Source organism: Glycine soja, chromosome 10 (genome assembly GCF_004193775.1).
Source record: "Glycine soja cultivar W05 chromosome 10, ASM419377v2, whole genome shotgun sequence".
Classification (NCBI taxonomy): Eukaryota; Viridiplantae; Streptophyta; class Magnoliopsida; order Fabales; family Fabaceae; genus Glycine; species Glycine soja.
In genome coordinates, this window is record NC_041011.1 from 25036107 (window position 1) to 25061076 (window position 24970).

The 24970-nt window shown below is 35.4% G+C and overlaps 1 pseudogene; it reads right to left on the reverse strand.

The window, feature by feature from the left end:
- Positions 1-21277: 21277 nt before the first annotated feature.
- LOC114371554 lies at positions 21278-21722 on the reverse strand (annotated as a pseudogene).
- Between the last annotated feature and the right edge of the window lie 3248 nt (positions 21723-24970).

Sequence of the window (24970 nt, forward strand, 5' to 3'; positions counted from 1 at the left end):
CTTAGGCTATAAATAGAGGTGACGTGTGTGCATTTTTTTAACTTTGATCATTTGAATATTAAACTTCAAATTTCAGAGCTCTTTTAGAGCACAAAATTTCGTGCTCTTCTCCCCCTCTCCCTTCATTCATCTCCTTCTTCCTCCAAGCTCTTATTCATGGCCTCCTATGGTGGTGAGCTTCTTCTAGACTCATCTTCTCCTTGAAGTGGCGTCTCCTCTCTCTCTTCCTTCTCCATTCCGTTGCCATTCATCTTCCAAGAAGAAAAGGAATCCATTGATGAAGAAGATCTTAGGCCTACAAGCTCCAATGGAGCTTACATCATGTGGTATCAAGATCATCTTCATCTAGGTGATGTTCTTTTGCTTCCTCTATCTTTTTGTTAAGTGAATTCTCTTTAATTCCTTGTTCTTCATCTTATTCTCCATGTATATCCTCCATTGTCTTGTGGTTTGGTGCTGCTTAGAGTAGATTCAAAAAAAAATAAACTGATTAAATCTTAGATCTACACTTGTTCTTGCATTTCTACGGTTCAAATTTTGTAGATCAACTCTTGAATCAGGTTTTTGTGTTGATTTTAGGTTCTATCATTTTTCATTCATAATATTCTTGTTCTGAACCTTTAGATCTAAAATTTCTTCCAAAATATTGATTAGAAAAAAAAACACAAAAATCTAAGTGTAAATCACTTAATCCATGTTGTCTTAGAGTCATGTTTAGTCATAGTAATTGTCACATTATGTTCTAAGTTTGTGTTGAATTTTTATTTTGTTGATTGAATTCTAGATACATTTGTTCATGTATTCTTGTCATTCTTAGCCTATATTTTGAATTTCGAGTCTAATTCATGCATGTTATTTTGTTCATAACATGTTCTAAATCAATTCCTAGAAGTAGTCTTGTTGTTGAACTCTTTTTTTATTTTCTAAGTTTCCTACATGATGCCTATGATGAAGTTGAGTTGTGGTGCTGAGTTGTGGCTGGATTTGTGAATCAAATAAGTCTTAAGCTCTCTTGAATTGTTTTATTCAAGATAATTGAGCATAAGCAAACACAAATTGTAACTATCCAAGCCTTAAGCAACATAAACACTACTCTTGATTTCTAGGTTGAAATCGCTGGTGCTGACAGCTTGAACATATGAACTTGTATAAATTATTGGGAATTGGTCACTACGTGTTTTGAGCTGAAATATTTACTGAATTTTCTAGACATCTGGACCAAAATTATAAAAAAAGAACCAAGCGATTTGGATTAAAGGAAAAAAAATAAGAAAAATCACACAAGTTGGCAGAAAAATCAGTGTCCAGGAAAAAAAAAGTGAACGAAAAGTGTGCTTGTTGTTTTGGCTCAAAATTTGTTCTATAATTGGTGCCTATTTTATACCAATCCTAGTTCTGAAATTTCAATTGAAATTTATTGTGAAAACAAGTGCCAAAACTAGATGTTTCTTGAGTCTTTTTTTTTTAAGTTTTTTTTACTCTACTCTATAGCCATTCTAAGTTTCTCTTTGAGTCCCACCTTGCTTTTATGTGCTTTTGATTGCTTTAATTGTTGAATCATCCTTGAAAATTTGTCTTGTTAAAACTCTTTTGGTTTAGCTTTCATCTCATATTTTGGTCTTTAGTTATTGCTTGTCTCTTTGTTTCCTTGCTTGTGAGTTGCCATATAGGGAATTGGAAAGGAGGATTGGTGCCATCCCTTGAAGAATTTGAGTCAAGAAGCAAGGGAAAACCACCTTAAGAGCTATTGGACTAAGAAGAACTCCAAATTGAGTGAATCACCAAAGAGAGAACAACCACCAAAATTGAGGACCTTTTTGTAATTTTGTAATTGACAATTTACTTACTTTCATTGCTTTCAAATTTTGTAACAAAAAGGTCTTTCATAAGTAAGTTGGGAGCCTCCAATAGGTCACCCTACTTCCATTTGTGTGTAATAATTTTAGGCAATTTTCCCTTAGGATTGTGAGTGTTTTGTTGGGAACCTTAAATGTGGTCATCCAAACACTCTTAGGATTCTCCTAGTTTACATTTCTTGCTTACTTTCATACCTTATTTCCTTTACCTTCTATTGTTAAACAACCTAGATAGCTTGCCTTTTACCAATTATTTTTTACCTTATCTTTCACACCTCTTTTAATGTTTACTTTGGCTAGTTTCAACCATAGTTTCTTTTACCTTTTGTTTTCAAACCCCCAACAAGAAAGAACCACAACTTAGGAACCAACATGAGTCTTCATTCTTCAGCTAGTGTTAAGGGTAAGGGATCAACTCCTAAAGACCCCTTGTATAAGATATTAGATGAAAAGAAATAAGAGAAAAGAAAAAGGAAAAAAAAGAGTGGAAGAAATAAGTCAAGATGAAAAAGAGAAAATAAGGGAAGATGAAAGAAGGAAAATACTAAAAGAGTTAAGAAAAGAAAAACATGCCTGCTATAGTAGTCATAACTCTTGCAAGTAGACCAGATATCATGCTAAGTGTTTGCTTATGTGCAAGATATCAGGCCAATCCTAAGGAATCTCACTTAACTGCCATTAAAAGGATCATTAAGTACCTTAAGAGCACAATTAATGTAGGTTTATGGTATCCCAAAGGTACCTCCTTAAATCTAACAGGCTTATCAAATTCTGATTTTACAGGTTGCAAATTAGATAGAAAAAGCACAAGTGGGACATGCCACCTATCAGAAAGCTCTCTAGTGTCTTGGAATTGCAAGAAGCTTGTGTAGCACTTTCCACTGTAGAAGATGAGTATATAGCAGCTGGAAGTTGCTGCGCTCAAAGTCTTTGTATGAAGCAACAACTTGAAGACTTTGGAGTAAACCTTGATCATATTCCTCTAAAATGTGGCAACACATGTGATCAATCTAACTAAAAATCATTTCATGCATTCTAGGACTAAACACATAGAATTTAGGTATCATTTTCTTAGAGATCATGTGTTGAATAGTGATTATTGCATTGAGTTCACAGATAGTGGGCATCAGCTAGCCGACATTTTCACTAAACCACTTGCTAGAGATAGGTTCTTCTTCATTAGAAATGAACTAGGCATATTAGATGGATCTAGCATAGAATGACATTTTGGTTTAATGCATATTATTTGTTGCATATTGCAATTCATATCACTTGTTTATTCTTGATGTGTCTTAATTTGTTGATCTGTGTGTTTACTCATTAGTTTCTCAGAAAATCACATGTTATTTCGCGATTTCTCTCTCTTTTAATTGATTACTCTTCATTTTAATCGATTAATGTGTGTTAGATGTATGATCAATTTTTCAAAACGTTTTGTTTTAATTGATTACGCCATGATTTAATCGATTACTGTTGCTTGGTATGCGTTTTTAGTTTTGAAAATCTTATGTTTTAATCGATCACCCCACGTTTTAATCGATTACCATTTTGTGTGTTTGTGGTGTTTTTGTTTAAAACTATTTGTTTCAATCAATTACTTGCCTGTTTAATTGATTACATGCCTATAAGTATGAGTTTTGAGTGGATTTTGTTCTATTTTAATCAATTAATTAACATTTTAATCGATTACCATGGCCTCAAGGGGAGTTTTTCTAGCATATTTAATTAATTACGCTTGCGTTTTAATCGATTACTTATAGCAGTTTTTGGTTTTAAGTGAAAATGAGGGCCCATTTAATTGTTTACTATGTCATTTTAATTGATTACTTGTGTGTCTGTTGCATGTAATCTGTTACATTTCTTTGTCTTCACCTCATCAAAACCTCCATTACTCTAGCATTTACTACCGCCACCTACCTCAGCCAACTAGAACATCACTATCTCTCTATAAAAGGCAACCCAAACCTCCTCTCAATCACACAAACACCTCCTCTAATCTCCATTTCTGAAACTCTTACTTTCTTCTACCTCCAAACCCTTTTGTCTATCTTCTGAAGATGGCTAGTAACCCCTCTAGAGCTCAAAATAAGGCCAAGTCATCCAAGAGGAAGCAAGAAGAGTGTTCTTAGGCCGCTCTCAATAGGCATGATACATGGTTCACAGACGAGAATAAGAAGAACGTGTTCAAGATGATATACGTAGTGAAGAATGTGAGAATCCCCAAGTTTCTGGACCTGGAGTGGTTTTCTCAACAAGGGTTTAACTTCCCTAATCTGCTCGAAGCATAGGGTCTGTCCAAATTTGTGCAGATGAAAGGAACTTTCTACTCAAAGCTAGTGAAAGTCTTCTATACGTGTGCTCGTGCCGATATGGAAGGTAATCTATTTTCTACTTTCAATGGTGTAAAAATGGTTATCGATGTTGCAATTTGGAAGGCAGTAGTCAGACTGGACATGGGTGGAGTCTGCAAGTTTGAAGAATCTACTGATGGTTACACCAAGAAGTAGACTTATAAAAGTATGCTCCTTGAACCAGCAAGGAATATGAGGAATTGCCTAGGTGTAGGTGGTTTAACTCTGAAGACAGAATGCTTGTGTAGCTCATAACTTGCATTCTCACACCGAGGTCTAGCAACCATACACGGGTGACTAACAATGGTTTATAGATCGTGCATGGTCTAAAATCATGTATTCGAATGAATTGGGTACTTCTGATTGAAGACATCATGTTAAAGAGTAGTCGATTAGTGGATTATGAGTTTGCATATGCTGTGCTAGCCTCTAGGTTCATTGATTATTTTAATATCGATGTCTCTAATGAGATAGTAGATTTCACCAAAGCGTTTAATGAGATAAGTGAAAGGCATCTCAAGAAGCTTGGGATGAGATTTATTGAACACGAATGAATCATGGCTGGAGAGCCACTAGCAATAGCAAACATGGACTAGATGGAAGAAGAAGCGGAAGATGAAGCTCAACAAGAGCCTATGCACCAATGGAGTCCTTTTGAGTCTCTTATGATTCAGAAGATGGATGCCATGCTTCACCTCCATCAAGAGCACTCAGTTGATGTTCACAACACCTTCGAAAACATCACAACTAGGCTAAAGAACATAGAAACTAGGCTAACCCTTAATAACCTTAACTCGGATGAGGATGAAGCGTAGTTATGTTCTTGTGCTTGGTTTTGCTGTTTGTTGATATGTTTTGTTTTGTGTGTCTTGTAATGATGGTTAAGTTTTTTTTTTTATGTTCTATGATTAATGAATTGTAATGTTTTTTTATTAATGAAATGCTATGTTTTTATTTCCCTTCAGTTTGTATGTTTTGTTTTGTGTATGAGTTGAAACTTTTTGGCCTTGTTAATGCCAAAAGGGGGAGATGAACTTCATATTTGCATATTTGCATAAAGGGACATATGAACATTATTGCTACATATATTTCATATTTGCTTGCATTGTATTACATAAGCATTTTGGATATGAACTAATTGCTTGTACTACATTATATTGCATTAGCATCAATTATATATATAGTAAGATATATGATGATCATGATGATATGAATTGATCTTTTCTTAAGTATTAAGAATTTTTCATGATTGACTAAGAAAAGCAAGTCTCTAATCTCAAGACTCAGACCCTCCAAATACACTCAATGTCATATTCAAGTTTGGCATCATCAAAGCCAAAAAGGGGAAGATTGTTAGAGATAGGGGAGTGTAAGGACCCACCTCGTCGTCATGATATCATCACTAAAAAACGCGAGAAAATTTTAGATTTTTAATGAAAACTTCGTTAATTTGCTTATATAAAAAATATTATAGTAAATCTGAACTCCATAATATATATATACATACACACTCTTAGACAACACACCATTACTTAACCAAATACATACACATGAGTATAGTAGTGCAATACACATCATTCAAAAAATTAAAGGTAAATTTGTTCGTACATATAAATAAATTTGTGATTTACATCCTCATATCAACAAAATAATTATAGAACCAGCTATGGAGGAGTTGATTAACAAAATACAACTCTCTCCCAAAATAATCTCAACGTCATCACGTCGGCTCGACGGCTCCACAAAAGAATCTCACTCCTCATCATCTACTGCTGTCATTCGGCTCCCACGAACAAGGATTCGTGATCATCACAGGTACCAACCACACAGTACAAAATGAAAGGGTGAGTTCATTATAAACAGAAAACATTAACAAATATCATAAGCGCACACAAACATTTACTAGCCCAACACATACCCAACAACAACCATCATCAGTTCATCGTTCCAAACAATCATGCTCAGTAAAATGCATGCACCTAACCTCAACTCTCAGATGCAATGTGGTACCATCCCTAAGGAAATAGCCTAAGCGTGTCTACACGACACTCCCACTTAGGAAAAAACTAGGCAGTAATTATCAAGGCCATCTCGCCATGCACAGGCAACTCCCCCCTCCCCCACGGTGATCAGCCTGAGTCTCAAGGGAGTTTCAAACTGAGTGACACACCCCCTAGTACAAGTATTTCTCCTCACAAGAAACTACAAGTACTTACTGGCCAAGTTACACTATTTCCGTGTCAAATGAGGTACGAAACATGGGCACCATCAAGTGCAATGACCATGGATAAACTAAAGATCCTAAGCCATCCATCTCAAGAGATGCTTAGATTCTTTAACTGCTCTATTTCCCCCACTAGGGACATCCGACAAGGTCAAAGCACCCCCCATGAACATACACAACATCCAACGTATGAAACATGGCATCATCAAGTACACTAACCATGGATAGATTAAAGATCCTAAGCCATCCCCCTCAAGAGATGCTTAGACTCTCTAACCACTCTATTTTCCCCACTAGGGACATCCGACAAGGTCAATGCACCCCCCATGTACATACACAACATGCAATGTATGAAACATGGCGTCATCAAGTACATTGACCATGGATAGATTAAAGATCCTAAGCCATCCCCCTCAAGAGATGCTTAGACTCTCTAACCACTCTATTTTTCCCCACTAGGGACATCTGACAAGGTCAATGCACCTCCCATGTACATACACAACTTGCATCATCACAATGTAATTTCAACATCATCAACATCTCATCTCGGCATCACTCTCAACATGAACGTTATTTCATTCTCAATGGCATTATCAATAACAACAACATCTTCTCATATTAACATAATCATTAATAACATCATCAACTCATATTGACACAATTCATCTATAACATCATCACAAACATCAACATCACCTCATATCAATTCATGACATCATATCAACATCAACAGTAAGTCATATTCCACTTATACATACATCTATAGTTCATGCCTGAGATTCACACTTCAGAGAAACTATGAAATGTAGGATTGAGGGATTTTCTCCACCAAATCCTTGAGGAGGATTCTGAGGATTCCTCTCCGATTAAAGTGTTCCTCTTGGTATGGGGTTCAACAGCAAGCAACGGCAGCTCATGGCGACCACTGGTGGTCTTGGGTGGTGGAAAATGAGGTTTTAGGATTTGGGTGGCGTTTTGGAGAAGAGGAGAGTGAAAAATCGTGTTTTTCACGCTGAGAACGTATTTATAACCTGTAGATCTCGCTTAGCGAGCTCATCTCTCTAAGTTGGAGTCCACTTTTCATGCTTAGTGCAAGAATTCATGCTTAGCGCAACTTCCACTACACTATGGCTCGCTTAGCGTGCCCCTGCTCGCCTAGCGCAATTCCCTCTCTGGTTGGAATTGCGCTTAGCGTGATCTTCTCTCTTAGAGAGACATCAAAATTTGTTTATTTATAAATCCCAACGGTCCGACTGTGAAAATATGTCTTAGGAAGCTCCAAGCAAAGTTTTACGACAATCCAACGGTTAACGAATCTGGGATTGCAATTTTACTGAGATAGGTTTGGGAAAATTCTGAAATCTCATAATTTCAACTTAGTTCAACAAAACTCCACAAAACTCAGCATTGACATCAAGAAATTCATACACGACTAACTCAAGTCATACCTCAAATCATTCAAGTCAACCATATAGTCAAATAACAAGATAAATACGATTAAACATCAATATATAACTAAATATTCCAGGGTGTTACAGGGAGCAACATGAACAACATGAAGACTAAAGCTTGAAGCTTGGAGAAAAACTTGAAGATGTTTTGTATTTTACATGCTCGAATCCCTTGAGTTGCATTTTTATTGGTTGTTATATTAAATGTTGCATCTTAGTCCATATCATATCTTTTGTGCATCATGCATCATCATGAGTAAGTCAGAAGAAAATTTTCTAAGTTAGAAAATTTCTTCAGAAGGCAAAAATCTATGTTTTAATGGATTACAAGCTTATCGTAATCGATTACAAAATTTGTTTGAAGCTTGCAGAGTTATGTCTCGTATCGGTTTAATCAATTACAACCTTATCATAATTGATTATGTCGCAACCTACCCTTCAGCGGGAAGGTGAGGCGTGACTCAAGGGTGAGTCTTCCTAAAAAGAAAATGCGCGGGAGTCGCCACCAACGTTTATTCAAGGAAAATGTTAGAAAAACCAAAATGGGGTCTATGAATTTTAAGAATAAGGGTTCGGGAGTTGTTTACGTGCGGGGAAGGTATTAGCACCCCACGCATCTGTCACAAGGGACAGCAGCCTTTAATTGAGTGCGAAAAATCATGAGTTCAATGTTTATTTTATTTTCCCTTTTTATGTTTTTTTACATTTTGGGTCGACAAGAGCATGACCTTTGCTCCTACGTATCCTCAAGTGCGATGAGGAACTCAGACCTATGTAGTTCTTTAGAAGTAAGAAAGTTATGCGTAGAGTTGATTTTAAACTTTTGAAAGGTTCATTTTAACCAATACAAGTAAAAGAGACCGTTAAGGCGTTAGACCTTAAACAGATTCAAGCGACTTTTGTGGATAAAAGCTCGATTACATGTTGATTTTAACTTTGGTTTCACTTATTTACTTTCAATCTCATTAAAAGACAACTTGTGAAGTAGATGATCGGTTGAAACTTTATTTTACAATGATAAAATGAGATTATGGCACGAACGATCTATCAAAACTTTATTTTACAATGATAAAATGAGATTACGGCACAAACGATTGGTCGAAACTCGCTTTACACAAGGAAATGAGATCATTGATGGTAGAAGAATGAAGATAAAGATGTGTAAAGCAACAAAAGGGACCCCTAAGGGTGCATAGAGCGAATTTAAAACTTTAAAATAAAAACTAACTGATTGATGAACGAAGAACGATGTAGGAATCGATCACTATTGCGATTCGGAAGTGCCTCGGCCTAATTTTTTCTTCTTCTTTCTCCTTCTTCTCCTTAATTTCACTAAATCCTTTCAATGTTGAAAGTCTGAACCCATTCCTTCAGCCCCCTCATGCCTATTTATAGGAAATGAGGGGAGAAGGTTGATCAGCAGCTCACCCAGGCGAGCTGTTGCTTCAACCTGAAGTAACCTTGCTCGCCCAGGTGAGCTGGTTACTTCACCCCTAAGTCTTCTAGGGGCCTAGGCGAGCCAGGGGTCTGAAAAGGCCTCTAAATGACCATTTTGCCTTCCTTTTTGGGTATTTTTTGTATTCTTTTCTGAAACGTCGAAAAAACTTTCGGATTGCACGACAACTGGTGTTAAGCAGCTCAATTCGCCTAGCAAGAATCAAAACTTTGGCAAATGATCACCCCCAGACGAAATTAGGGTCTGACAGTTGCCCCTCTTTACTTATCTTTTCATTGAAAATGAAAAGGTAAGTAAAGATAAGTATACTAATTTCATCCTAGCGATCTTGCCATCCGACCGGCCACTAGCGGAAATGCAAGCAGTGAAACCTATGAAAAGAAAGAATGTAAGAGGTATCAAGTACATCAAACAAAAGACCTTGAAGCTTTGAAAATTAGAGGAGACATTGAAGTCTCAACAGAAGACTCTGATAGTCTTTGAAACAAAAGACTATGATAGTCTTTGAAAATGTAAAGAGCAGAAGACATTGATAGTCCCGGCAAGACAACAGACTTTGTTAGCCTTGGAAAAGTAAAGAAGGTTGTGATAGTCTTGACAAAAGACTCTGATAGTCTTGGAAATGTAAAGAATACTGTGATAGTCTTGACAAAAGATATTGAAGTCTTTGAAATGTAAAGAGCATATGACATTGATAGTCTCTGCAAGCCAACAAACTTTAGTAGTCTTGGAGGCAAAAGACTCTGATAGTCTTTGAAAATTAAAGAGCAAATGACATTGATAGTCTCCGCAAGACAAAATACTTTGATAGTCTTTGAGGCAAAATACTCTGATAGTCTTTGAAAAGTAAAGAAGACTGTGATAGTCTTGACAAAAGACATTGAAGTCTTTGAAACGTAAAGAAGATTGTAATAGTCTTGACAAAAGACATTGAAGTCTTTGAAACATAAAGAAAATTGTGATAGTCTTGACAAAAGACATTGAAGCCTTTGAAATGTAAAGAAGACTGTGATAGTCTTGACAAGTGAAGGGCGGATGACATTGATAGTCTCTGCAAGACAAAAGACTCTGATAGTCTTTGAAAAAGTAAAGGGCAGATGACATTGATAGTCTCTGTAAGATGAAAGACTTTGATAGTCTTTGAAACGTAAAGAAGATTGTGATAGTCTTAACAAGTGAAGGGTAGATGACATTGATAGTCTTTGCAATACAAAAGACTCTGATAGTCTTTGAAAACTTTCACTAAAACATGAACGCGCTTAGTAAAGAAACAAACCCCCAAACCGATCAAAACAACATATATTTTTTGAAGAAAAATAAATGTGACTACTGGGAATGAAAGCATGTGGATAGAATTTCTTATAACCGAAAATGAGATTTAAGACATTAGTATTTCGTTTATAAGAGAACATTAGAAGAAACACTGGGCCCAACTGAATAGAGAAAAACTGCTCAAGGTGTATAAAATCTCACATAGGCCAGTGCTTCATCTTAATTCCAAACCACAGATATGTTGTAGATTGACTTTGCAAGTCATTTCCCATCAAATCATAGATAATATGTGCAATCATCATGGATCAGTAGGACTTTATAGGGTTGGATTTTGGTAGGAAATTTGGCTTTGGTTGTTCGGGCCTTTCCCCTTTCTGTTTCATTTTCTCTTTGGTTCGGCGAGAAACAAGAGCGGACACAAAGATTTGGTTTGTAACTAAAGCAGGTGATTGCTTTAACCCCCTAGGTTTCAACCAAGTTATAATTTCTGTTCTTTTATATTTTTCCCTTTTCACAATTCTGCACATTGTTTAGACATTGTCTGGTTCAAAGAACCCCTTTTTCTTCTTTTCTATTCCCCTTCGCTTTTCTTCAATCTTTGATTGATTGACTCTTTTTCCTTTCATTTTTTTTTTCTTTTTTTTCCTTTTTTCTCTTTTCTTTTTCTTTGGAAGCACATCTCTAACCCAAGGTAAAAGAAGCTTTTCTTGGAAGACCCTTTTGTTCTCTCTTCCTAGGGTGAGGTCGGAAATTTCCATTCTAGGTCAAGGTTATGGCCAAAAAGTTGACGTTTGGCTCAAAAGGCCTACAAATGGCGGGACATGTTGTATGTCGGGAGATTTTTTTAGCAAATGGCTCAAAAACAAGGGAATGCCCAAATCATTTCCATGAAATGCATATTATGATGACTAGAAATTCATGCAAAATTAATCACAACACACATCCATGTGGACACTCAAACATAAGACTTTGTGACCATGCAAACACTAAGGCTTAGGGTTCGTTTCCCTATTCAGATCAAACCAGTGTTTCAAAGATTGCTCTTTTTATCAAGTCATACAAACATCCGAGTCCATTTTGGCATTCGGGAAAATCTTTCGCTGCGTTCACCCTCTAGGTGCGCATTTCTTTTTTTGAAAAACCTTTTGTGTTTTGACTTGTGAATTTTCCAAAGAAAACTGGCAATCATTTTTTCTTCTTCAAAGATGTTTTTTTTTTTTAGTTTTTCTTTTAGTTTTAGTTTCTTTTTTTTTCTCTTGGAAAAAGTTTGTAATCTAGGCAAAGTTGTTACCTGAGCTTATACTTCAAAAGGAACAAAGGACGCGTGAACGAAAAGAAACCATATACAAGACCCTTTTTTTTTTTTAAGTTTAGTTTTCTTGCATCACAATGCAATAGTACGACAACATGTTGGAAGCGATAAAGTTTCATCACAATGTGATAACAAACAAAAACTGAAAGCGATAAACTAAAGTCCAGTTCTATCACAATGAGATAACAAACAAATACTGAAAGCGATAAAAACAAAATAAAGACGAGTTCACAGTTTTTAGGCGATCCTGGCCAAGCGAGTCTGCCTCCTCAAAGGAAGAAGTCCATCACATCAGCCATGTCATCATCTTCCTGAGCTCCATCTTTATCTTCGGGGATCCCTGCGGGTCCTGCCCCTGCCTGAAAACTGGGCCTATCTCTAGTAGGGATGGGTAAATGGGCCCGGGTCCATGGACTGGCCCGCAGGGCCCACGGTCCGTGCAGGTAATGAACCAATTTTTTTAAACGGTCCATGGTTATGTCATATTTTTGGGCCCGCCCCGCTTAACCTGCAGACTATGCGGGTTTGGCCCACGAGGTCTGCGGGTTGCCCGCATTAGGTTTGATTTGTGTGACCAAGTTACAAGTAAGAGATTAGAATTTTAAAAAAATACATAAAGAAATATATTAGATAAGATAAAGATTTAAAGATAAAAATAAAAGACTTAAATTAAAAGATGATAAAGATAAAAAAAGAAGATAAGATAAGAAAAGTAAAAGATAACAAAAATAAAAGATTAAAATAAAAAAAAAAGATAAATGATATTGTTGGGACCTGACTTGCTAAAAATCTTTCTTTTTGATATTTTCTTGATCTTTTTCTCTTTTAATCTATCCTTTTCATATTTGCAAGCCATAAATAATAGAAATATCAATTCTTATCATTTAAGCCAAAAATAACCGCTAAATAAATAGTTTTAAAGATATTTCAATATATTTTTATTATAAAAAATAGCTCATATTTAACACTTATCATTGCAGCAGGCTAAGAACACTTTTTCTCCTTATGGTTCTTCTCCACCATGCAGTCACGCACGCGCGTAGCCATACGACTCTTTCCCTTACAAGGAAAACAGAACTCGACTCACGCTCACGTATCCACGCGACACACCACAGCGGCACAGCCTCGGCCTACCACTTTCCACAACACAAAGTACATCTCTTCTCTCTCTAGAATTTGTTTTTATCCTATTTTTGTTGGGACTGATTCATTGTTGTTATACTCTTAAAATAAAATAAAAATGTGGAAAACCTATAACTGTTGCAGAGATACTTTTGTTTTCACAAACTTACTACACCCATCACACTTCACTTGTCAATTATTTATTTCCTTTTTATTTCTACAATATTACATAGAGATCAACCGAATTATACTTAGTTGATTCTTTAATATGTTCTCTATTACTAGTGATTCTTTAATTATTATTATATGATAAAATCATAGGATAAGGGAATGAACCACGAAACTCTTGATCTGCAAGTTATGAACATGATGAATTGAGTTTTTGTGAGATTTATTTGAATTTAGAATTAAGTTCATTTAATTTTATTATTTCAAATTTTAAATATGGATTCTTTTGAAGTTAATGTTGATGAGAATGACAATGAGAGTATTGATGTGGATGTGCATGAAAATGTTATTCATGAAGATGAACCTATTGAGTCTAAAATGCCAAAAAAGAGGGCTAGAATTTATTCATCACATGTGTGGAATTTTTTTGAGAAACCTGCTATGCATAGTGATGGAAAAGTGAGGAGTAAATGCAAATATTGTTTAAAAGATTATGTGGGCAGTGACAATAAGAATGGGACTTTAACATTACAACGTCATATGGGGAAATGTGATGCAATCCTACTCCGCCAGGGCATTGGATAAAAGGCTCCAAGAAGATTGGGCCAAAGATGCAAGAGAAGGCCTTAGGGTTCTCATGAGCCTTAGGGTAGATTTCGGGTCCATGGACTAAGTATGATCCCACTTATCTTTGTACATGTTAGATTAAGGTTTCATTATTTTTAGGGCTCCATAATATAGGTAAGGTACCCTAGAAATGTAGGATTTTTCAGCCCTTGTATTTTAGGGCACCTAGACTAGTTTTTGTATTTGGGGTAGTTTTGTAATTTCACATGCATTAAGTGAATATTTGATGTGTGTGTTGGAAAATAAATTTAATTGAATTGGGAGAAGCCCAATCCAATTAAATTTTAGAGGGGTAGGTGAGCATTTGCTTGCTACACCCCATTGCCACATCATATAGTCACACTTTGTGCATGTCCTTCATGCTTTACATGCCTCATGACACCTAAGCACACTTAGTGGAGAATCTTGGACTTGATCTTGGATTAGTGGGCTGAACCATAACGAAAATTCACTAATCTTAATTAGTGAAATTTTGGCTCCAAAATTTGGCTCCCCAAATTCAATTTCAAATCCAAGTGAAATTTGAATAGAAATTCAAATTTCCCTCCAATTTTGTGTGACACTTAGGCTATAAATAGAGGTTATGTGTGTGCATTTTTTTTGGAACTTTGATCATTTGAAAATTAAACTTCAGATTTCAGAGCTCTTTTAGAGCACAAAATTTCGTGCTCTTCTCTTCCTCTCCTTTCATTCATCTCCTTCTTCCTCCAAGCTCTTATCCATGGTCTCCTATGGTGGTGAGCTTCTTCTAGACTCATCTTCTCCTTGAAGTGGCGTCTCCTCTCTCTCTTCCTTCTCCATTCCCCTGCCATTCATCTTCCAAGAAGCAAAAGAATCCATTGATGAAGAAGATCCTAGGCCTACAAGCTCCAATGGAGCTTACATCAAAATGTGATGTATATTTGAAGATGCGTTCTAATAGTGATGTTGGAAATATTATTCTCGATCATGCTGGGAGATTAAGAAATAAAAAAAATAGATCAAAGTGTGGTATATGAGACGATATCTATGATGATTATTGAGCATGGTCTTCCATTCTCTTTTGTTGAACATAGAAGGTTTAAAGAGTTATTACAATATTTGCATCATGATGTGAAGGTACCCTCTAGGCGTGTCGCTACCATGAATGTGAACAATCTGTATGAATCTGAAAAGAAAAAAATGAAATGCATGTTGTCTAAAGTCCCTAGTAGAATAAGCTTGACATCTGATGTGTGGACATCTTGTACTTCTGAGGGTTATATTTCATTAACTGCATATTATGTTGATGCAAATTGGAAGTTGAATAGTAAAATGCTTAATTTTTCTCATTTTCCTCCTCCACACTCGGGGCATGAGATGGCTAAAGTTATATATGGTTTTTTGGAAGAATGGGGGATTGAGCAGAAAATATTTTCATTAACTCTAGATAATGCTTCTTCCAATGATAAAATGCAAGACTATTTGAAGGAAAGACTTCTTTTGCATACTAATGGTTTAGTAAGTGGTGGTGAATTTTTTCACTCTGCCACAAGTGCTTAATCAATTTGGATTCCTTGCCTTTCCTCTCAACGATACCTATTGTTTCTTCCATTTGGCTTACAATACAAATTATACTCTAGATGATAATTTTACAGAAAATTGGTCCCTTAATTATATTTTAAGGATCAATTTGGTTCCTCAATTATTAAAATGTTGAATTTAATCCTTCAATTATATAAAATGAAATAATTATATCCTTTTCATCATATCTATAATTTTTTTTTGACAAAAATTGATACCTTTTTGCACCAATTGTTAACACATTTAAAGTAAAATATTATATTTTTTAAATCGATCACTTGACAACCGATGTAAAAAAGACATCCTCAAGCCCCTCAACCCTTAGGCTTTACCCAAATCGAGTCTTTGACATCAATTACCAAGCAATCAATTTACAATGTTTTACATCAGCTTTGAAAAGTATCGATTTTTGTTAAATAATTAATAGATATGATGAAAAGGATATAATTATTTTATTTTAAACAATTAAAAGACTAAATTGAACCTTTTAATAATTAAGAGATCAAATTAAACTTTAAAATATAATTAAGGGGGTTTAATTGTAAAATTAAGTTACACATTGTCATACCCTAATTTCGTCCGGGGACCTTTGCTTGATGACATGCGACTTTTCTTTGGTCCTTGTGAGGTGCTTGGCACCCATCATTAGGCAATTCGTGAAATTCCGGGACATGCCGAAAAACAAAAGAAAATATTGATGCACAATCTGTAAGGTTCCGTGACACACCGGAAATCAAATGGAAGCATCGTTGCACAGTTAGTGAGGTTCCGTAACATTCCGTAAGTCAAAAAGGGGATGATTATGTAATCCGCAAGGTTCCGTAACATTACGGAAAGAAAACAAGTATCGTTACGAAATTCGTAAGTTTCCGTAACTTTACGAAAAAAGAATCACCAAAAAAAAAAGCAGAGGGGGTGTACTTAGTAAAAATGGGGGTGCAAATAGCACCCAGGCCCACTTGGGCCCTCCAGAAGATTCCTCCAGAAGGCTGTTGCTTCTGGAGGAAGCAACCTGGCTCGCCTGGGCGAGCTGGGCGGCAAGCATCTCCCCTATTTTGCTATAAATAGGGGAGGAAGTGAAGAAGAAAAGGGTTCAGCCCCTTAGGCACTTCTCTCTCTTTCGAATTTGCTTGGAAAAATTGTTTCCGTGAAAAAAATCTAAGCCGAGGCGCTTCCGAAACGTTTCCGTAACGTTTTCCGTGAAGAATTTCGCAAAGGTTTCAACCATTCTTCAACGTTCTTCATTCGTTCTTCATCGTTCTTCAATCTTCAATGGGTAAGTACCTCGAACCAAGCTTTGCGATTCATTCTATGTACCCATGGTGGTCCACATTGTGTTTCGTGTATTTTTATTCTCATTTCATTTACTTTTTATACCCCCTTTTGGCGTGCTTAAGCCATTTTACTTAAGTCATTTCTCGCTTAACTTAAAAATAAAATAAATTTCCACCGAACGTTTGAATTGTATTATCCGTTAACTTCAGTTAAAATGAATTCCGACCGTTCGGTCGTGCCGTAACCACGTTGGAAATCAAAAAAGAGGTAAAAAATAATATAATAATAAAAAAAACATCTTTTTTTAGTAAAATAAAGTGGAAAATCAATCGGACGTTTTTCTCTTTGGGATTTCTCATTCTTAATCGAATTGACTAATAACTAAAGTGAAATTAAGGCTAAAATTAACTCGCCTAGTCAAGCTCGTCCACAAAAATAGGTTTTGTTAAGTTTGTCATTTCAATTTCTTACTAAGTAAATGGATCGTTTTTCAAGGTCCAACGCCTTAAAATGATGACCTCTTAAGTAAAAAAAAAGAATCACTTGATAAGAAAGAATTACGTAGGTCTGATTTCCTCATCGCAATTGAGGAATACGTAGGAGCAAAGGGAAACACCCTCGTCGACCACAAAAAGAGAAAAATATAAAAAGGGTATAAAAGATATAAAGACATAAAAAGGGAACATAAAAATCAAAGTCACGTTCGCACATTCGATTAAAGGCTGTTGTCCCTTGGGACGGACGTGTGGGGTGCTAATACCTTCCCCGTGCGTAAATACAACTCCCGAACCTTTTACTTAAAAGTTCGTAGATCGCGTCTTTTCCGGTTTTTCCGACGTTTTCCTCAAATAAACGTTGGTGACGACTCCGCGCGTATTCCTTTCGTGGAACACGCATCCCGCGAGTCTCGCGTCGCCCTCCCGCCGAAGGGTAGGTTGCGACACACATGAATATTTGCTTGATGGAATTAAATCACAAAAAAAAAGGGTATTAGGAACAACAAATATTAGCATGCATTTGTTGGGCGCAAATATTAGATATGCAACAATGAGGATAAGCACCAAAAATGAAAATTGAAGATTTGGCTCTTTTGGATAAGCAACCGACCAAAAATTTTCCTCTCTGCCATTATCTCTTTTTGTTGTTTTGGCTCGTTGTGGGTATCAAATTACAATTGAGTTCACATAAATAGAAGAATAGTCAAAACAAAATCATCTTGTGCGGTGCGTGAGTAGAGCAAAGGGGGAGTGGAGAAGAATGAGGGCAACGACGACGGGTTTCAATTAATGAAGAGAGTAGCAGAGTGGAAAGTAGGGAGAGATAGTTGTGTGGGTCCTGTGCGGGATGCATCTGAGGTGCTATGAAGAAAATTACAATCATGCCACCGTGTTTTCACTTTTCACAAAAATAACAAGGGAAATGCTGATTTTTTGTTTTCTGTTTTGAGCCTGCTATTTTGAGAAATATTTTCAAGCAAAATGTTTTCAAAATTTTAACCAATCATATTTTCAATCTTTTTTTTTTGTTTTCTTTGGAAATGAAAACAAAAAATGGCTAAATCAAGCGCCACCTAAATAAACCCACATTTTCCTCTACTTTTTTTGTGAATAAATATTTGCCTTTTGACTTATTCATTTAGCTTATAAATCACATGTTAACTAATAGTACACTACTAAAAAAAATGCTATTATACGACGGTCAAAAACAATATATAACGATGGTCGTTGACTGTCGTAGAAGCCCACGTCGTAAAAAGTTAACCCTTTCAACGACGGGTCAAAAGCCACCGTCTTAGAATGCTGACAACTTTAAAAAACGGTACTTACGTAAGCATCTTTGAAAGATACATTATTTTTAATTATTAATATTTTGTCTGAATGATATCCCATCAGAAAAAATATTAATAATTAAAAATAATATATATTAGCATGATTGTAATTAATATTAATATTAAAAAATATTTATAAAATAAATATTTAAATGATAGATTAAATAAAAGTAATAGGTTGATAGATTAAAATTTCCTAAGACAAAATAAAATTTAGCTAAGACTTATGCCATTGCGTACTGCATGTTAGAACTGGAAAACAAAATTAACAAGTAGCTGATATCTTCAAGAGGGCACTTGATGGGAGTAAGGCTAATTATCATTGTTTCCTAATTATATGTTGAACACTTGAATATATCAGGAATCAGGCCATTCATTGTAAATAATTAGACTTCCTAATTAATGTAGGTTGAATTAGGAGTTAGAATTACTGTCATTAACAACTATAAATACTAATAAGTCATTATTATTGTTTTCAAAAATATTTTCTAAAATTTGTTAGTCCCTTTACTACATGTGAAAGTGTTTGTCCCTAGAGAACATTTATATTTTATAAAAATTTGTACCGTGAGCACTTGAACAAAGCATTTGAAGAAAATAGAAAAAGAGAATGACAAGACATCTCCCAGTTCTTTCTGTTTTTGTATTTATTTTAAAACACTTGTTTTGGAAACAACTTTCAAAACTTAATAGATTTTAAATAAGAAATTGATTGCAACATATTCTAGAATTGTTTTAGAAAATTGTTTTCCAAACAAAAAAGTGAGACAGGAACCAAACAGACCCACAATTACTCACCAATTTATTTCTAACAGAATAGCTACGGACTCTAATTTATGTTTTTCCCGTAAGGATGTTAACTAGTGTAGCATAATTAACACTTCAATTTCTCATCATTTTTATAAGATTACAAGTCATCAGTAATTGGTTTTCCCATCTTAAATTCATTTTACAAGTTAAGTTTCAAAAGACCTGACTCAATCATTGTGATCAACAATACACAACAAATTTATCAATGAGGAAGTTTCAGAGAAGTGAATATACCAAAGTGTATTCAAGCCCATCAGATGGAGGTTCAACAACACAATGAGCACCAGCAGCCATAGCAAGAGATACATATGCGCCAACACCTATGATATTGGAAGATGTACCACCAGGTGCACCAATAGTGCTCTATCCTGGCCGTTTATTACCAGGACTGCTCACAAATATCAGACGATGTTTGTTCACCACCTAGAAGTAAACCAACCAAAATAACAACTAAGAATAGATAATGACAAATAAATGATATAAGTGTTCAGCTAAAATGAAAGTCTAAGAAAATACCTCATTCACAAGATCAACAAAGCAGCACCCATAGTCTGGCAGTAATGTTGCTTCGCCATAACTCATGTTGATAAGGTCACAGTTATACTGAAAAAGAAATATTGCATGCCCATCATTAAAAGTCTTACTTATGCAGGATGTTATAAGATCCTAAAACAAACTCAGTTCATCAAACACACAAAAATCAAAGGCAAATCATATTTCACTTGTCAAAATATCCAGGATAATCAGCTAAAGAGGAGGAAAAAGGAGAAAAATTTGCAACACCTCATTAGTCATTACATTACTGATTTTATGGTAATTCTGTTCAATGTTTGAACATTGACTCACCCATTAATTATTAATTTATAGTTTATACACTATAGAGAAGACGTTTAATGCATGATTTTTTTTAATCTAAATTAATATAGAGTTTAGAGATCCTACACAGGAACTATGTCGTGATTCTTGCCATGCCAATAGATATAGATTTTTTCGATGCAGACCTTCATTTTCTTGAAGTTATTTTTTTACAAGATTTTGTTAATCAATTTCATTTCAATCACATCTGTCATATCATTATTTTCAATCATCTAATCATGTATTGATGCATTAAAAATAATATAAGTAGTTAGAGAGTATTTATTATTAATAATCAAGGACGGACCTATGTGCATCGTTGCGCTGCCTCAATTGCAAAATGATTATATATTTATATTTAAATTTACAATAAGATGCCTATTAGACATACCGAATATTATTACTATTTGCACCACTATTTTTCTGTTAAAAATAGTTTCAATAATAAGGTGGTTTTGGTTTTGGACCTGAATATATACTATCAATAAATATAAATCACATAGAGGTTTGATATTATGATCACTTGTCTCTACCCAAGTTTTCTCTTCAGCTTTATATATAAACCTATATTCTATTTAATTCTACCATAAGATATATAGTTACAGAAAAAGATTTTTCTCTTTTCAATTATTCTATGATTTTTAATCTTTCCAACTCCAATAGTTTTTATATTCATCAAATAATGCATAAGAAAAAACTTATTGTAATTGCTATATTATACTCAAAAGGCCATTTTGTGAGTCATATAATCATTATCAACCAAAATTAAATTTAAAGAGAAATATGAAAATAAGGAAAATAAAATATCGAAAAAAAATTAATGATTTTGATAAGGAACGAATTACATGTCTCTTTTTTATTATGTTTATTTCTTTAATTAAAAATTAATGAAATATGACTAAACAAATTATACATAATGGTTTCTAATGTGGGATCTGTTAACAACACCTATTTGGAGGAGAAAGCACAAATAGTTTCTTCGCTGTTTTAGTGCATTAGATGCTAATTACTAAATAAGCATGCAATCTACATATTCAACACGGTGGGAGGAGCAACAGATATAAAACATGATAATAAGCATCTAGTAATAGTAATGATGGCAAAATATCTTTCTAAAAATAGAACCACTTACCATTTAGCTAATACATCTACTGGCATTTCATATCCATATGTAAAGCGAAACTCAGTTGCTTCATTTGTTGCTTGTTGGACCAATGCCCTAGCATCAGCTGGAAAGAGGTGTTCCAATATGATAAAGCAAAAATTGAATTTTTAATGTAAAAAAATATACCTGTCATGCCAGTAGCCAATAAACCAAGGTACTTGGTGATGGGAAAGAGGTGTGTAACACTTGTGTTGTCCAAAAGCTTATCCTGCATTGAGCATACCAAAGTAAGCATCCTGGACACAAATACTCACAAGCAAAACAAAGATCAAAGAACCATTTATTTTCTGTACTCACCGGAACCTTCTTCTAAGTAACAACACAAATCGAATCCTTTCCTCAGACACCAATTGAGGTGATTTCAGTGGCCTTAACAGCCTTGAAAGCATACTCTGTTTCAACATGCATAAAAATTCCACCACTCAGAACACTACAGCCTAACAAACTAGTCAACTCTTTTCCAAACAAGTCAAACAAACTGCAATGAAATTTTCTTAAACCTATGCTGATCCAGTGGGGGGAGTTATAAATATAGATGATACCCTTTGACAACATAGTTCCTTGTTTAACAAGTTCATACAAAATAGACAGAGACTAGCTATGTGATCATCTCCTCTCATTCCCCAACAACTAAAGCCAAATAAAGAAAAAAAGGCATATAATGATGATGTCAAAGATCACTTTTGTTTTGGCATATAAGGGTGAAAATGAGAATGTATAATGATGCCATCAAAGCTAAAAATTCACAAGGGAGTTTGTTCCACACGTGCTTGTGGCTTATGCATAATATACACCAGTCAACAATAGCTCACAATCAGATATGATCAAATTCTATGATGTATTTTGTTAAAAAATCACACCAACTATGCTCAGATATAGTTAATATTGATAATTAAGGAAAATAGGGAAGAGAGAAAAATAATAATAGTGGAGAACAACCATACATCATTTTTTAATGTCTTAATGAAACAATCAAGGGTGCTTTTGTAACTTGAATCTCCCATCATTCTCGACTTAACCTGTACATAGAAGGAAGATAGCACAATGGATTAAGGGAATGGCAAGACTATTGAATAACTAAGATGCTCACTGAGCGGCCAAAAGAAGAAAGAATAAGAAAAGATGTCATATAAATCCACCCCAATTGATCTTAAGATCAGCTTGTCAACAAGAAATCCTTATTATTATTAAACATTAGATGTATTTACTAATTCAACCATTTTTTAATATCCCTGGATTTATCAGTTTAATATAGTTGAATAAAGAAAGTCTAAAACTTATAGAAAATTGTAGAATATTAGCACACTATGTATAAAATGATGATACAATAAAATGCAATTAACACTAATAATTTACCACATCAACAGGGGAGCCAGCATAGACTGCACAAAATTCTACTCCTAGACCAGCAAGAAGGTGAGTTACAACATTGTCGGTGAATCCATCAATTTTCAAAAATAGTCTGCAACAAAACAAATCTAGGTTATAAAAAAAATAAAATAAAGATTACAAAGTTTTACTCCAAAATGTAGTCCAGTGTCTTTTTCATTACCTGTTTCGCTTTATCATAGTTGGCTAGTTCAGTAACATTAATAATATCATTCCTTGCTATGTTGGGACCAAATCCCAGTCCAAAGTGCTCCAACTCCTTCCTGTGTCTAGGAAGCAAATTGAACAAAACTGATTATAACCTGAAAAGGATTGAATAGATCTTCCCATTTTCACAAATCATATCACATCATACGCAAATACCTGTCTCATAATTGTTGAATAAGCATTTAATGATCAAGAGTAGATAAATGAGACAGAGAGAGATAGCTTACGCATCTTGCAGGCAACCATGTGCTAGTCGTCGTGTGAGCAAACTTGGAGGCCCACGGGGCAGTGGTGTTCAGGTCGCTCACGCATCCCTCGTAGCTGCATTTTCCGGATCCCTTGAATGGAGTGATGGAGATGGGCAGGTTGTAGCCGTCCACCAAGCTCACATCCTAGAAGTCCTGCTCATTGCCCAGGGTCAACTCCACCAGGGTCACTAGTGGGCTTCCGCCGATGTCGTTGCAGAAGAAGGACTGTTGCAGTCATCGGTGGCGCAGTGCTCGTGCCCACCGATGTCGAAGGTGCAGCCGTGGCGGCCCCATAAGCGCCCAAAATAGAGGACGGGTAGCTGGAGGGAGTAGGCCCAGTTTGGGTCGAGCTTGAAGCCTCCGCGAGCCAAAACAAGCTTTCCTGCGCTGGGTTGGATCCTGGGCCACACTGACGATGATGTTGAAACCTTGAGCACTGTGAAGAGGAAGAAGTTGTTTCGCAAATGTGCGAATCTATTGCTTACCTACTAGAGTGGGCTTGGTTCCAATGGTGGACGCGTCTTCTCAAGAGCCTAGGAAGGAGGGGAGAAGACATTGGGAAGAGGAGAGAGGCATTGGAAAGAAGAGAGTGAGTGAAGCGAGGAGAGGAAGAGTCAACATTCAAATTTAAAATTGCACAAATTTAAAGACGGTTTTTCTCGAAACCGTGTTTGAATAGTATAAAATAAAGGCGGTTTGGTGAAAACCGTCTTTGAAATGTTGTCGGTATTTATAAAAATGCCATTGCCCCAAACAAAAATGCTTTTGTGACGACTGACTTTAAATGCGTGTCGTGGAATACACTATTTTTAGTAGTGGTAGTTTTTCTGAGCTATCATTGTTTTCAAATTTAATTGTCAACTTGTCTTCAATTATACTATATATATTGATCCATGTTGGTTTTATTCCTCCAACAATATTTTTATTGCCTAGTCCTTGAATTTTTAAAAACTTCCTTTTAAGTCCTTTATTTAAATCTGCCATTTTTCAATTAAAAATTTACTTACGGTAGTTATTCCAACATTTCATGGAAAAAAAATCGTCTCCTCCAACATAGATGTTGCTCCCAAATAATCTACTCTTGCTTTAGGAGCCTCTCCAGTTCTCCTTTTACCTCCATAGACTTTTCAAAATTTTGCTCATATTGGCTTTTCCCTTGCAATTTGTCCAGCCTTTTCCAAAGTTCCTTGTTTATTTTAGCAATATATCCAAACCAAGCGAAACCCCATTCGTCTAAGTTTACACAATTTCTCAGGAAATTGGTGGTGAGGCTTAATCTTTGTATCCAAATTGTTTGATCATTTCTTTGTATCCCTCCATATCTTCAAATCTATATCTTTTTTTCTTCTTTTTCCTTTTTCTCGCACTCTCTTGGCTTTTATGGAAATGGATAACAATAAGATTATGATCAGATTTGACTCTAGATAAAGTGTTTACCCACCTGCCTTCCATACATCCTGTCACTTTTCATTTGAAAGAGCTTTGTCCATGTCAGTGAGACCGCAATCAAAAAGAGCATCCTGTAAATGACAAATCAACTTGATTTCTTTTTATTTTCTCATTCGGATGCAAAATTTGGTTGAAATCTCCAACAAAAAATCATGGTATTCCATCTCCTGGCTTCTGACTACTCATTATATTTCATGTTCTTATTTTCTAATGATCTTTTTAGAAGCCATAAATGAAGGATGTCTGAGATCATCCCTTCGCATAACAATCACCCTTTGCTCTTGTTGTAATATGATTCAAGGTCTACTTTCCATTTTCTTCATAGTCAACAACAAGCAATCAAGTTAAACCTACCATACCTTT